Below are 14,482 nucleotides of genomic sequence, written 5' to 3' on the forward strand. Positions count from 1 at the left end.
TACTAAATTGCTTAATCACAAAAAAATAAACTTTTACTTCATTTAATATTAGTTAAATATGATTTTGCCTAGTAATTGTATTTATTACTAGGCAATTACTTGACTTATTACTAGGCCTAGTATTGCCTAAAATTATAATTGTCAAAATAGAGAAATAATAAAAGTGGTATAAAAGTTTTTTTTTAAATCATCGAAAATTTAAATAAAATATATATAGAAAAATTGCCACACCTCCGACAAAGTGTAGATAAAAAAAAAAAACTATCAATTTAAACAAATTCAGTCAAATAAATTTCATTTAAAACAGTTAATATTTTTCTCAAAAAATAAGATAAACAATAATAAATATAAATTAAAACTTTCCTAAATAATAAAATAATAATTTTATATAAATTAATATTATTAATATTATTTTATATAAATTAATTATATAATTTTATATAAATTAATAATTTTATATAAATAAATAATCCAATTTCATTTATTTATAATTTTATTATAGCTATAATAATTATGAAGCAAACGAAGCTTGTCAACTTATTTGCAAAATATTAAGTACATCTTATTAAAGGTATAACGTTATTTATTATCATTATTTTTCTCTTGTGCTCTCTTGTAATTGTTACAGAAGGAATGTTTGCATTCGTTGAAAAAATGATTCATACACTATGGATGGTGTTTTCAATAGAAATGTAAACAATAACAATCTCGAGCTCGGCACCTACCTTATTTCCGGTTAAAAAGTTTGCAGCTGCTTACTACATGTTATTCTGATAGGCGATGTTTTCAAACGGATAATTTTGTTTTCAATAAAATAAGTAAATTAGATAATTTCTGAGCTCAAATCTGCCATATTTCATAAGATATTAATGTTAATATGTAATTCTGGTGAGTTTGAAGTAAAAATTTGTTTAAGTTTTGTAGAGATATATTGTTGAAAAGGGTGACATGGTTGCTAGATTTTGAATTACTCGCTTTTTTGCCAATCTTGATATGGCCTCTTTCCATAAGTTTATTACTGTTTGTTCTTGTTGCAAGCTGTGCACCATCTTACGTTAGTGTTAACACTTTTAGCATTGTAAACACCAGTATTGTTAGCATTGAAAACACAAGTAATAAGTAATCAAATACATTGTTTGCAAGAATCTCAAAACACAATGATGCCAAATGGCTTTAAAATACAACGGAAACAGTAACCCGGAAATTTAGGCGTTACCGAGCTTGCAGCGTTCCCTAGTGTAGAGAACACCATCCATAGGGCAATTTTATGGCAAGGTAAAGAAATTTCTTCAGCTATCCAATTATCAGATTCTGTGAGGCAGTTGCGTTTTTGTGAGCATCGAACAGTGACTTTATGAGAAAATTAACAATTATTTGAGTTACTTATTAAAGAAAATAACGATCATCTAACAAAATTGTACTAATGGTAATTGGAATGAAATTCCAGTTTTCATAAGTAATACCGTGGCTATTTCTTAAGGCGAAAGGTATACGTTACAACTGGCTTCAAATAAATTTAATAAGAAGTTTAAGCACAGTAAAATTTCAAACTTAATATTTTAATTTCTAACTGTTAAGGATGATTTTCCTCTCCTTGTAACACAAGTGCGGGTTAGTTCCATAAAAAAGTCCTCCACGATGGAAAATCTCTCCCAATACTTGATCCATGATTTCCCATGTCTTCTGGATTGGGTTCAAAATTCGAAGGCTATGAAGTTGAATATTAGTAGTCATAAATCCAAGAAAAATTGGCTCAGCCGTTCAACGATGGTTATAACTGTTATGGATGGTTGACCGTGTAAAGCTAAACGCAAATGGCGCTAGGAGATTTATAAGTTTAAGCTTGAAAAAGGGCACCATCATATATTATTATACTTGTAGTATTTATAATATAACGCGTTCTTTCAATTTAAATTTCAACGAAACAACATATGAATTTGGAAGATTTCGCAAGCATACTATGCCCTGAAAGATGCAACCCAAAAAATAACTAGCGGTGATATTTTACACAAATACAGCCAAATATGGGATAACACTCAAAACATAGTAAATCTTACACTTTATTTATGTTGTGATATTAGTTTTTTTCTAATTGTTTTAAGCTCACAACCAGTAAGAATTAAAAAAAAATTGCAGGAAACTCTTATGAATGGTAAAATTACGCGTAAATTAAAACATAAATCATATTAACAAAACTTCCTATAATATTATTTAATATTAGAATATAAATTAAACGAAAGGATACACAGGAAGTTTTCTAAGTTTCTTCCGGCTTTAGGAAGCTTGTTATTGTTTACATTCTGTCAACCATCCATTTATACAGAAAAAGAAGGCATTTGTACATTTCATAAATGTCGAGCAATAACAAAATTTAAAAATTCATTCTCCTAGTTCAATCGAAAATAAGGCAATATATTGCCTTTGATGACAACGTTTCATTATTTTGCTTATTTATTCGCTCATTTATTTATTTATTTTATAAGATAGCATATTTTCATCACTAAATTTGTTGTATAAAATTTTAAAGTCGCAAATTACATTGCGAGATATTTGGAAGAGATTTAAGAAATTTTTAATGAAGCAGGACAGCTTTCTTTTTTTAATGCAATGGGATTCCTGCAAGTGACGTAGTGTGAATATCTGGATCCTGATTGGTTGCTGAAACGTGGCATTGTTCTTTCAATTCTATTTCGCCTCTCAAGCTCTTTAATGAACATTCTTCTTTAAAGATTCTTTCACAAAGATTTCAATTCTTTCACTGTATATTTCTTATTTAATAAAAAGACAGGCAAGAAACCATGTAGAACATAAAAAATCTAATTATGCATTGAAGTTGCCAGGTATCTGATCACTATCAAAATATATCACTGTTACAAAAAATACGTAAACAAATAATAAATCTAAGTTAAGAAAAAGACGCAGACGAGAAAGAATTATATTTCTATTAATTCGATGTGCCATACGGAGCTGTATTTAATAAATACTCTGACTAATGTTGAGAAACATAGCTGAACTTTAACGCTCCATTTTGCTTTTAAGCAAACAGCTGGCGTTGACGTAACGTAATAAGTCACATGTGTGGGTATGCGTGATGTTCTTCTTCTTGTAGTGCAAGTACGCAATTTCATTTATTTAGAGCGAAAAAATGCTGATTCCATTGCATTTTGAAAACTGATAATATCTAGAATTGTAATTTCAATTAATCAAATTTATTTTGTGTGAGAAAAGGGAAATGGAACAAAAAATATTTTTAGTTTACAAGTGAGTGAGCACACTCGTACTCTAAAGATTTTCTTTTTATTTCAAATTTCATAGGCATAATGCTCTAAGGCAGTGTTTCTTAACCTTTTTCATACAATGAATCCCTTTTAAAATTTTTTAAGAAGCCACAGACCACACCTCTGAGAAAAAAAATTGCAAAAAACATCAATTTTTAGTATTGAATTTATTTTAGCATTTAATTTTATTATTTCAATAGTATACAAAATATTTAAAATTGAAATTTTTAGTCTGAAGGTTGTTGCTGCTTTTCTTTAATTAATAAATTGAATAGAGGGATGGTTTTCGACAAAGCAACGAGCATAACATGTTCAACATTCAATCGATAACGATGTTTCGTTTTTATTGTCACAACTGTGGAAAGTCCGGCTTCGTTAAAATACACTGTAGCTAACGGAATTATAGCTGAAATAGCTCGCTTTACAAGCAATGGGTAGGCTTCTTTCACAGAAGACGAGAACTCTCCGAGTGTTTTTGAATCGAAATCCATTTTTAGCAAGGATTTTGTTCTAAGATCAATAAGCTCATCTTTGGCAAGGTTCATGTCATCGATACAGTCAATATCACAAAGAAAAGGATGACGAATCCACAACTCATCTTTTATCTTTATCTCATCTAAATTAAAATATTTTTTCAATGAAACTTGAAGTACTTCCAGGTGTTCACAGATTTCATTTTTTAAGTTATTCAGTAACAAATCATCTTGCCAAGATCCATTTCCGGAAAGCACTTCGTCCAACATTTAAAAGTTTTCATATATCTCATTTTGCATTCTATTTTTTTTCATAGTGGCATCTTCAATTAGAATGCTTGTAATTTCTCAGTTGCATCCATAATGGTGATATCGGGTCCTTGAATTAAAAGACTTACATTGTTCATGTGGTTAAAATTATCTGCCAGGTAAGCCAATTTATAGGTAAAATCTTTTTTGTTTATATATTCGAAGAATGAGTTATCTTTTTCTTCTAGAACAAGTGATAATTCGATCTTCAACATGAAAACTTGTTTCAAAACCTGCCCTCGTGACAGCCAGCGCAATTCCGTGTGGTACAGAAGTACCTCATGTTCTGCGTCCATTTCTTGACACAGCATTTTAAGGAGACAATGATTAAGAGCTCTAGGTCAATAAAATTTACAGTTTTAATAACTTTTGATAATGCTTCTTTTAAGCTGGTTGGAAGAAATTTTGTAGCCAGCGCATGTTTATGTAAAAAACAATGAGTAACAAGAACATTAGGAGATTTTTTTTTTACCAACAGGGCAAAACATGATTTATTGCCAAGCATCACAGGTGCTCCATCTGTACGAAGTGAATGAAGTTTTTCTTTCCAGCCGAAGTCTTGTTTGGTAAAGAAAACATTTAACATTGCTAAAACATCAACTGCCTTTGTAGCTTGCAAAAGAGACTCACAAAATAAAAATTCTTCTTTGATAGTATCAAGAAACACGTAACGAACAAAAACAAGAAGTTGACTATAGTTCGAGATATCTGTAGTTTCATCCAGTTGCATACTAAAGGGAAATGGCGATACTTTCAATTCATCGATGATCTTTTTCCAAGATATTGCAAGAAATTTCAACTATTCTTGAATGTGCCACATCATTTGAAAATGGAATTGCCTCAATTTTTTTTTCTCTGTTCCAATCTACAAACTAATTCAACCATCTCCAGCGCACATGGCTTAATTAACGTCTCTCCAATAGTATGCGGTTTCTTGCTCTTAGCAATATGATATGCAACTTTGAGAGATGCCTCAACCAGTGGTTTTTGTGGAATACCAAATCCAAGTTTGTCTAATGTTCCAGAGTTCAAAAACTGGGTTTTCTTCTTAGTAAAAAATTCTAGATCTAGTAACCTGAACAAGGTGTCAAATGTACGTAGCTTGATAGGGGATAATAAAAATAGTGCAGCGGACGTCATCAGGGGGTTACCCCTGATGGTGTAAACTGAAAGCCGGTTAGTGGAGGATGCTAAAAATATGACAGGGATATTAGAGGGCTGTGTGCAGTCCGTACTTAATTTGGGGTATCTCGATCACCTAGTTTCAAATATGTATGCATTTTCACCTTTTAGAAAGAAAAAAAGATCAATGTTATTTAAATATTATTGAACCAAGCGTTTTAAAAATTAGGAGCAGTCGGTGGACCCCCAAAATATGACCCATGGACCCCTAAGGGGTACATGAACCACAGGTTAAGAAACCCTGCTCTAAAGATGGGAAACTCGCGAAAGTCGTAACAAAATTTGGCACAATGCCAGCGATTCGTGTACGGCGGAGAAGCTTGTCTCCAGGGGCATACTGCAGCGCATGCGCAATATCATCCTTAGTTTTGGAAGGAGAGTTTGGAGAGAGAAGCACATGAGAAATCAATCAATGGCGGACGTTAATTTGACAATTATCCCTCACAAGTAAGTGTGCTTTGTATAACCTATCTTCTGCTGATTTTTTTCGCCTTGTTTTCAGTTTTGATAAAGATTGTAATCCTCTTTTTTTCTTTCAATATTTTTCAGTGATTCTTATGTGAGCAAAGCAAATAATTATGATAGATGTGCTAACTGCAATGTAAATAGAGCGGGTTATCCAAATTTGAAATTGTTTCGCTTTCCTCAAAATATCGAAATGTAAGTAAATAGTTAAGCATTTTCGAAGATTTCGGTAAATTATTTTTCAATGATTGATTACATGAACCTGTCAGATTAGACTGACTTAGAATTGCAACTAAATGTGTGACTAATTTATAGTGTTTGGCTTTAATTTAATTTTACTTGGTTTTGAAATTATAATTCCATAACTGCGTTTATCTTTTTTGGTTGGAATTAAATATTTACAAATGAAATTTATGTATATAACTAAGTAAAAATTTAAAAGTTTTTCAAGAAATGTGATAAAGATCTATAAATCTGACATTTTAAATTTTTGAAAGTTCATTACATATACGAAATTATTTAAATAGTGTTAAGTGTAAAAAGTGTTACTTTTTATTCATATAATATTTATAGAGTGGTTTATAGTAGATATATATATTTTATTTATCTGTTAGCTGTAAATGTCCAGTAAACAGTACTTATAGGCGCACAGGACAATGCCCGAGGACCCCATTTTCTCAGGGGGCCCTAGAGAATCGTACTTTTTTGAAAAATTGCATTAAAAAGAATTTAAGACTAAAAACATTACCTTATATACAAGTATTTAAAAAAAATTTTTTTTCATAGAGTATGCATTTTTTTTCTAGAAATGGTGATTGCTTATCAAACACCAATAATTGGAGTAGTTTATCACCAAGAAAACTTAAAAAGTCAACCGAAAACTATTTTTCTTATTTTATTATATGAGGATTACAATTGGTTAGCGTATAAATTTTTTTTGAACTATGCTTAGTTTAAAAGTACTTTATTTGAGTTTTTGTGGTAATCAAAATTAGTTAAAATTAATGCATTATACAGTCCCTGGCCAAATTATTAGACGCACTATAAGATTCTATGTCAGGTGATACTACACAGCTTTATTGTATTTACGCTACCGAAACCGGTTTGTACTTGTTTACGTTTGTGTATCAATTGGTTAAATTAGGCGATATATAATATAAATTCGACAAAATGTAATGAAAATACAGATTATTTATTGTATCAGGTACTATATTATTATATTATAATAATTAGGTCAAATTAATGGACGCTCTGTAGTTTTTTAATAATGACATGATTTGCACGAGTTTACATACTATACTTTTATAATTAAGCATACGCGTTAATTTATTAATATAATGTATTTAATTATGTTGTTGTTGTTTCTAATCCCCAAGAGGTCCATCCCAATTAGACCAATTCCATAAGTCCAAAAATGTCCAGGAAGTCTAAAAACAGATGAGGTTTTGAAAAATCCTCGTCGATCTTAAAATCGATGCAGTTTAGAATATGCTCGGGCGAAGCCTGAGCAGTCCTACATTTAGTGCAAAGTCCATAAGTCTTGCCCCTGAACATACGAGAGACACCTCAAGTGACCACTTGCATAGCGAGAGAAACAAGTCTGCTGGCTTCTAGGTCCCTCAAAAAGCAAGGCACTTCCAGGTCGTTTTCTGAAATACCAACTATGCGGAGGAGGAACCCTCCAGAGGTCCATAAAAAATTTTTTTGCACTCTGCAAAGACCTCGTTGAAAGTGGAAGGTAGATCTGGCTGTAAAGGTTCCAAAGAAGCATCTTTAGCCAGTGAGTCCGCAATCTCGTTACCTTTGATTCCAACGTGTGATGGAATCCATTGGAAGTGTACTCTAAAGTCCGCAGAGAGCCTGGAGAGCTTCCCCAAAATTGAAGCCGCAGCCCTGTCTCCAACATTCATCCAGTTGCTAAGGTGTTGGATTGAAGATTTGCAATCCGTCAGTATCCATATATGCTTAAAGTCAGGCTCAGCAATATTCTCAACATGTCTTAGGCCATTTTCGATCGCAATAAGCTCAGATCTGAAAACTGAGCAAAATTCAGAATTTCTAAATTTGAGACTCAATGTGTACGTGGGTGTTTTAATAAAAACCCCACTACCTGAATGACCTTCGTCGCTCTTGCTGCCATCTGTGTATAGTTGTAAAGCATCTGATGGTATTTGGCTAATAGTTTCAAGAGCCATTTGTCTCATAAATTCTGGGTTGTCTTTACTTTTATGGGCCGGGTACAACAGCTCCGTATGGAAATGGATACCAGAAAAATCAGTAACAGGGCTAAAACATGACCTTAAGGAATGAGGCTCAATTCGGCAGGGATACTGCAAGTCTACCAGATGAATTGAAACAGCCAAAAGGAAGGGACTGTTTCTCTTCAGTCTATGGTTATTTTTCCAATTTTTGAGATAGTAAGAGGTTCTGTTCCCGAAAACTGATGAGCTTATTGTAGTATTTCTTGAGACTGGAGTTCCTTCTCATGTATAACGGCTGGAGGTCAGATTCAAACGGAACAATTTTATCTGGACAGCTACGCCTCAAACCTGTAATAATTTTTGCAGCACTAATTTGAACTCTTTCCAATCTATTCAGGTTTGTCTCTGAAGCACAGGAGTAAATAGGTGCCCCATATTCCAGTATGGGTCTAATAAGTGCAGTGTATGTTAATTTCAAAGTTGTAGCATCTGCTCCCCAGTCTTGCCCAGAAATATATTTTAGGATATTTAACCTCTTTCTACATCTCGATTCCAGCAGTTCGATGTGCTTAATCCCAAGAATCTCCTGGTCCATAGTAAAACCCAAATATTTTGCATTCTTTTCATAAGGCAAATGTTGACCGTAATGTATTTAATTATAAAAGTATTAATATACATGTTAATACTTTTATAATTAAGCATACAAATGGATTTTTATTCAGGAGATTTTTCATTCACCTCCTATTTGTATTTATTTTTTACGTATTTCATTTCATTGTTAACCAACTGATACACTAACGTAAAGAAGTGGAAACCGGTTTCAGCTTCGTAAAAACATTAAAGCTGTATAGTATTACCAGATAATTATAATTTTACATAGAATCTTAAAGTGCGTCTAATAATTTGGCCTGGGACTGTATCTTAAAAATGATTTATTTTTTGTATGTGAAGTTTTTTAGTTTGTTTTTAAGCATTACGACACATTATAGGTCTAAAATATTTTTGTGTCCTGGGCCCCTGCATGCTATGAAGATGATACTGCCAGTAAAACAGAAATTTAATTGATTTTGTTATTTAATCCCCCAATGAATTGTTTTGTTATTAAATTTCCTTTCTAAATATTTTCCTTAAACACTGCCTGCTTTCTTAAAACTATTTAATAAAATATTAATACTTAAGAAAAATAATACACATAATTTATTAATGCCATACATTTTAAGTTCCGTTCTCGAATTAGACAGCATTCTTATGTCATATTAGCACTTTAATCTTACTGTGTGATTTTTTTTTTTTTATATTAGGTGCACGAAATGATTAGAGGCCAGCAAAATTGTATCGTTACGGAATGTTGATACTGACAGACTGACTACATAACAGATGTAGATTGTGTTCAAGACATTCTAAAATTAAAGATTATGTATCAAAAATGATGCAGACTTGTTCCTAGTGCAGTTCCAATGAACCAATATTGCATCTTTTTAATTTTATGTTATTTTATTTCATAAACTTGCTCAAATATTTATTTATTGTATAAAATGTATACAATTTTATTTGTGTAATTTTTATTTAATTGAAAAGTATATTCTTAAAATATATAACCAGAAAGAATATTTTTAGATACGTTTAATAAAGATAAAACAAATTCTGCAACAAGTGTCTTGTTTATTTTTTTAAAACTCTAAGTATATATATAATTAAAAATTTTTATTTTTATATAGCACATTTCTTATACATATACACGCATGGAAAAATTAACAAAGCGAAAAAGTTTTTTTTTTCAAGGGGAAATAAATTTTACTCAATTTTTTTAAAGTTTTAATGAATTTTTATTTCTTAATATAAATTACTTTTGCTAACTAAATATTTACTATTTTAAAATAAATTATAATCCTGCTAAATTTGTGAACTGAAAAAAATTTAAAAGCAAAATCGAATCCGATTATAATTAACGGAGAAAATATGAGTGCATTGGGTGAAAATCAAATGATATCCGCCCGTTCTTCAATCGCTCTTGACGGTTGCTTTCCTGCATTACACCTTCAGCGCCCAAGTTGGGGGAAAGATCCTTACGACTTAACATTGATAGTATAGGAAGTTTCCCTTCTTTACGCGAAGCGTATAAGTTCTTTGTCTAAGGTAAGATATAAATATTTTTAATTGAAAATATAACGCATGCCTAGTTACGTGGGCACGTGCCTTCTATATCCACCCAGAAAATTTTTAAAAACGGTAAAAATCCAATACGAACAAAGAAAAAATATATATAAAATACAGTTAACTAAAAATTGTGCGAAAACTTGCGACTGAAAAAAAAGAAGAAATAATTGACTAACTAGGTTAAAGATCCCATACTGTCTACGAGAGCAGTATGGGGTTATAAGGATTTAACTGTTGAGAATTTACTCTAAGGCAAGCGTACCGAAACTAGATCAGTGCCGAATCGAAGATTATAATTATAATGGCTTAACATAGTACAAGCCACTTGTCAGTTTGCTAGAAAAAAAAATTCAAATATATTTGTATTTTTAATATTATCACAAATAACACAATCCATTCTCCAGAAACCAAAATAAAAATAATTTGGGCTTAGTTAGAATCATGGGGCGGACACAGCTAGTTTATTCTTGATTCTTTAATTATAGAGTGCAGCAGGGTAAGACTGGCAATAGACCTGGAAAAGCAATCGCCTCCTGGGCTTCAGCTCGCCCAAAGTGGTGGGACTTCCTTTAAGGCTATGCTCTTTTAAACAAAACAAAAAAAAAAGCATTTAAAAATATAGTTTAAAAATGTATAGTTTTAAAACATACTTAGTCATAATTTATATTATTTTTGGCATTATGAATAAAATTTTTATTTCGAATTTTAGTTAATGAATAAGTCTGAAGCTGCCTAAGAGTGTCACAGTTCAAATATTTATAGGAACTGTATCTTCAGTCAAATGCATGCGCATAAAATTCTGAGTTTAAAAAATTTTCAGTGTACAAACCGGGGACCCAACTTCCAAATTTTAAGACCAAGGGACCCCTAACAAATCAGCCCCCTCTAAAAATAGGAAAAAAATAAAAAAATATTTTACGTTAAATAATACTTCATTTTCGCTATGACAAATTCCTTTTCGCACAGAATTATGAAAATAATATATATATATATATATATATATATATATATATATATATATATATATATATATATATATATATATATATATATATATATATATATATATATATATATATATATATATATATATATATATATATATATATATATATATATATATATATATATTCGTCGTTGAACAGCTGACAGTCGTGAGATTTGAGTTTACGACTTCTAATGTTCCTAATCAATCCAGAAGACAAGGAAACTCCCGGATCAGTACTCCCAGAGGTATTAATTTGTTATGGGAACATGGAGGACTTAGCGACTCGACAGATTTAACGTGCATCAGTCACCGTATATATTTCTGTCTGACACTTTAATGGCGATTATTAATTTTTGTTTCATTTTTTAATATTTAATAACAGAAAAAAAAAGAAAATTCATACAGCTTTATCAGCGCTAGTTTAAGAAAAATTTATAAGCTTAAACTCCTCAAAAAAATTTACACCATTCACAGCCAATTTTGCGCACTTCATTGGCGTGAGCGCAGTACAGGTTGGATATTTCCCCACCTCAAACATATTTTTAAAACTTTAAAGTAACAGATTTCATAATCAAAGCAAAAAAAAAAAAAAAGCGGTAAAAATCAAAGCAATAAATTTTTCTGCAGTTCTTCCTTCGATTCTTCCTATTCAAATCTTTGCTCACTTGTTCGCTTTGAAACGCCTTTTCAAAGAAGGGAAAAAATAAATGAAATTGTAGAGTTGTCGCGGTGTTTCTCGGAATTCGGGACCCCTTAGGAAATTGCTGAAGTTTTAAGAACGTTTAGGTCAAACTTGAATGAAAAAAGCACAATGCTTTACAATTATCATGGAATTTCCTCACACATAATGTCCAGAGGGAACGAGAGGACATTTATTTTGAAGATAATTTGTATGAAATATGTTGTCGCCGCAACATTCTTTTGGTTCCACAGATTTATCTCCTTTTTCCTGGACTTATAGAGGTTTTGGGTTTTGGCAATGATTATGACTCCTGTGCAGCTAAATATTATATTTTATTTGAAAACAGTTTTTAAGCTGTTTTCACTTGAAATTTTAGAAATGTGTTTCGTAAATTGTTTGCAACATCTCGGAATAATGAAATAAGTTGATCCAGATCAACTGATTTTTGCTGATTTCAAATTGGTTATGTAATGAAAAGAAGTTCGTAAATGCTAATATCTCATAACACTTATAACAAAGTATGAATTTCAATATTTTTTTCTGATTCGAGATAGGATCAGTTTTAGTATTTATACTTTTTTTAACAAAAATTTGCCTCCACACATCAGTTCTTAAAATTTGAAATGCAACTCTCATTGAAAAATTTATGAAAAACAATTTTGCTTCAGGGAATTTAAGGATTGATTGAGTAAAAGCAGAACGCGTTGAGAACTTTTTTTGGGTTAAACTAGTTTAAACGACATTTGAAAGTGTTTCGACAGTTTAGGGTTGAGAAAAAATAAAAACATATTTTTGGAAACAGTGCAAACTAGTTTCTTGTCATACATTTAATTGATAATTATTAAATTAAGGTCTAACAAAACCATTTTCTTTGTAATAAATTCTAAAATAAACTGTGTTGACTAAAAAAGTAGGTGCTTTAAAATTAAATATAAAATATTTAGATCATTAAGGAAAGAAGATAGGAAGAAAGAATATTAGAAAAAGAAAGGATATTTCATTCTTTCAAGGCATCCCGAATTCAAGGGCTCTTCTGAGCCCTTTACCTTAACTCCCTGTCCGACCCTGGAATGGAGCATAAACTTAATGGGAGAAAAAAAAGTCAAAATCGGTTGAATTACGCCATTTTTGGAAGATAGTGCGCAGACAAATGTAACAAAAACAAATGGCTTTAGCTAAGTCTGGCAAAAAGAGGGAAGGGATATATATACCTTGACGGGAAATTATTTTAGACTATGTCAACCTTCATCTATCTAAAGGTACCTAAAGATGGAATTAAGTTAACATGTCTATATACTAGTGAATTGGTATTTAATACTTATAGTGGTAGTTACGCCACACCCTCACCGTTACCTGATAACAAAATTTACAGAGTTAATCTGCAGCATAATCTTCTTAAATTTAAATTTCCTTACCACCCTAACATAGTCAGAAAAGCACTATAATTGTAAAAATTAGACTAAATTTAACATGTGTAACTAAATTTAATTAGCTCGTATAAAGTATATAAGATTTATATATGTATAAAAAAAATGTTAAAACTTTTTAATTTTGATTAAAAAAATTTCTGTCTACTTTCAACATGCATACTTACACATTCCTTTTCACTCCGCATTGGAGCATAAGGCTTCTATCATAACTTTCCATCTGATTATTTGTGGCTAGATATATTGCGTCTCCCAGTGTTTCCTTTCCATGTCCACTTTCAAAGGAATGGAAGAATTAAAATCCAAAAAACGGAATAAATTCCTATGAAGTCTATAAACGATCTAGTAGAGTATTAGGAAATTAAGAATTTTTTTTCAGCTTTCCTTGTTTTTTTTAAATGCTGTAATTTTTTAAAATTCCAGTTAATGAATAAAATTCTAAGGAATAATTGAATTCTGTACAAAATCATTGAGTAAATTAGGAATTAAAATTATTAAAATAATATATATAATTAAAAATCTTTTAGTTATCTAGATAAATGGTTTTGTCGTTTTCAAATCCAATTCGAGCGTGGCTAAAAATTCCATACCCAATCAATGGATGGTGTTTTCTACACTAGGGAGCGCTGCAAGCTCGGGACTGCCTAAATTTCCGGGTTACTGTTTCAGTTGTATTTTAAAGCCATTTGGCATCATTGTGTTTTGAGATTCTTGCAAACAATGCATTTGATTACTTATTACTTATGTTTACAATGCTAACAATACTGTTTACGATACTAAAAGTGTTAACACTAACGTAAGATGGTGCACAGCTTGCAACACGAACAAACAGTAATAAACAAATGGAAAGAGGCCAAATCAAGACTGCCAAAAAAGCGAGTTATTCAAAATCTAGCAACCATGTCACCTTTTTTAATAATAAATAACAAAATAACTAAAACAAATTTTCACTCCAAACTCCCCAGAATTACATAATAGCATTAATATCTTATGAAATACGGCAGATTTGAGCTCTGAAATTATCTAGTTTATTTCTTTTATTGAAGACAAAATTATCCGTTTGAAAACATCGCCTATCAGAATAACATGTAGTAAGCAGCTGCAAACTTTTTAACCGGAACTAGAGTAGGTCCCGAGCTCGAGATTGTTATTGTTTACATTTCTATTGAAAACACCATCCATAACACCCTCTAATATTCAATTAAATAAAAAAAAATATTTTGCAAATGTTATTTATTTTTTTTAAAATCATGGAATTAAAATGTACTTAAAATTCCACCTTTTATTAATTATAAACTATGGATTATCCAGTATAATGTG

Source organism: Parasteatoda tepidariorum, chromosome 2 (genome assembly GCF_982258835.1).
Source record: "Parasteatoda tepidariorum strain Cologne lab strain chromosome 2, Ptep-v5.0, whole genome shotgun sequence".
NCBI classification, from domain to species: Eukaryota; Metazoa; Arthropoda; class Arachnida; order Araneae; family Theridiidae; genus Parasteatoda; species Parasteatoda tepidariorum.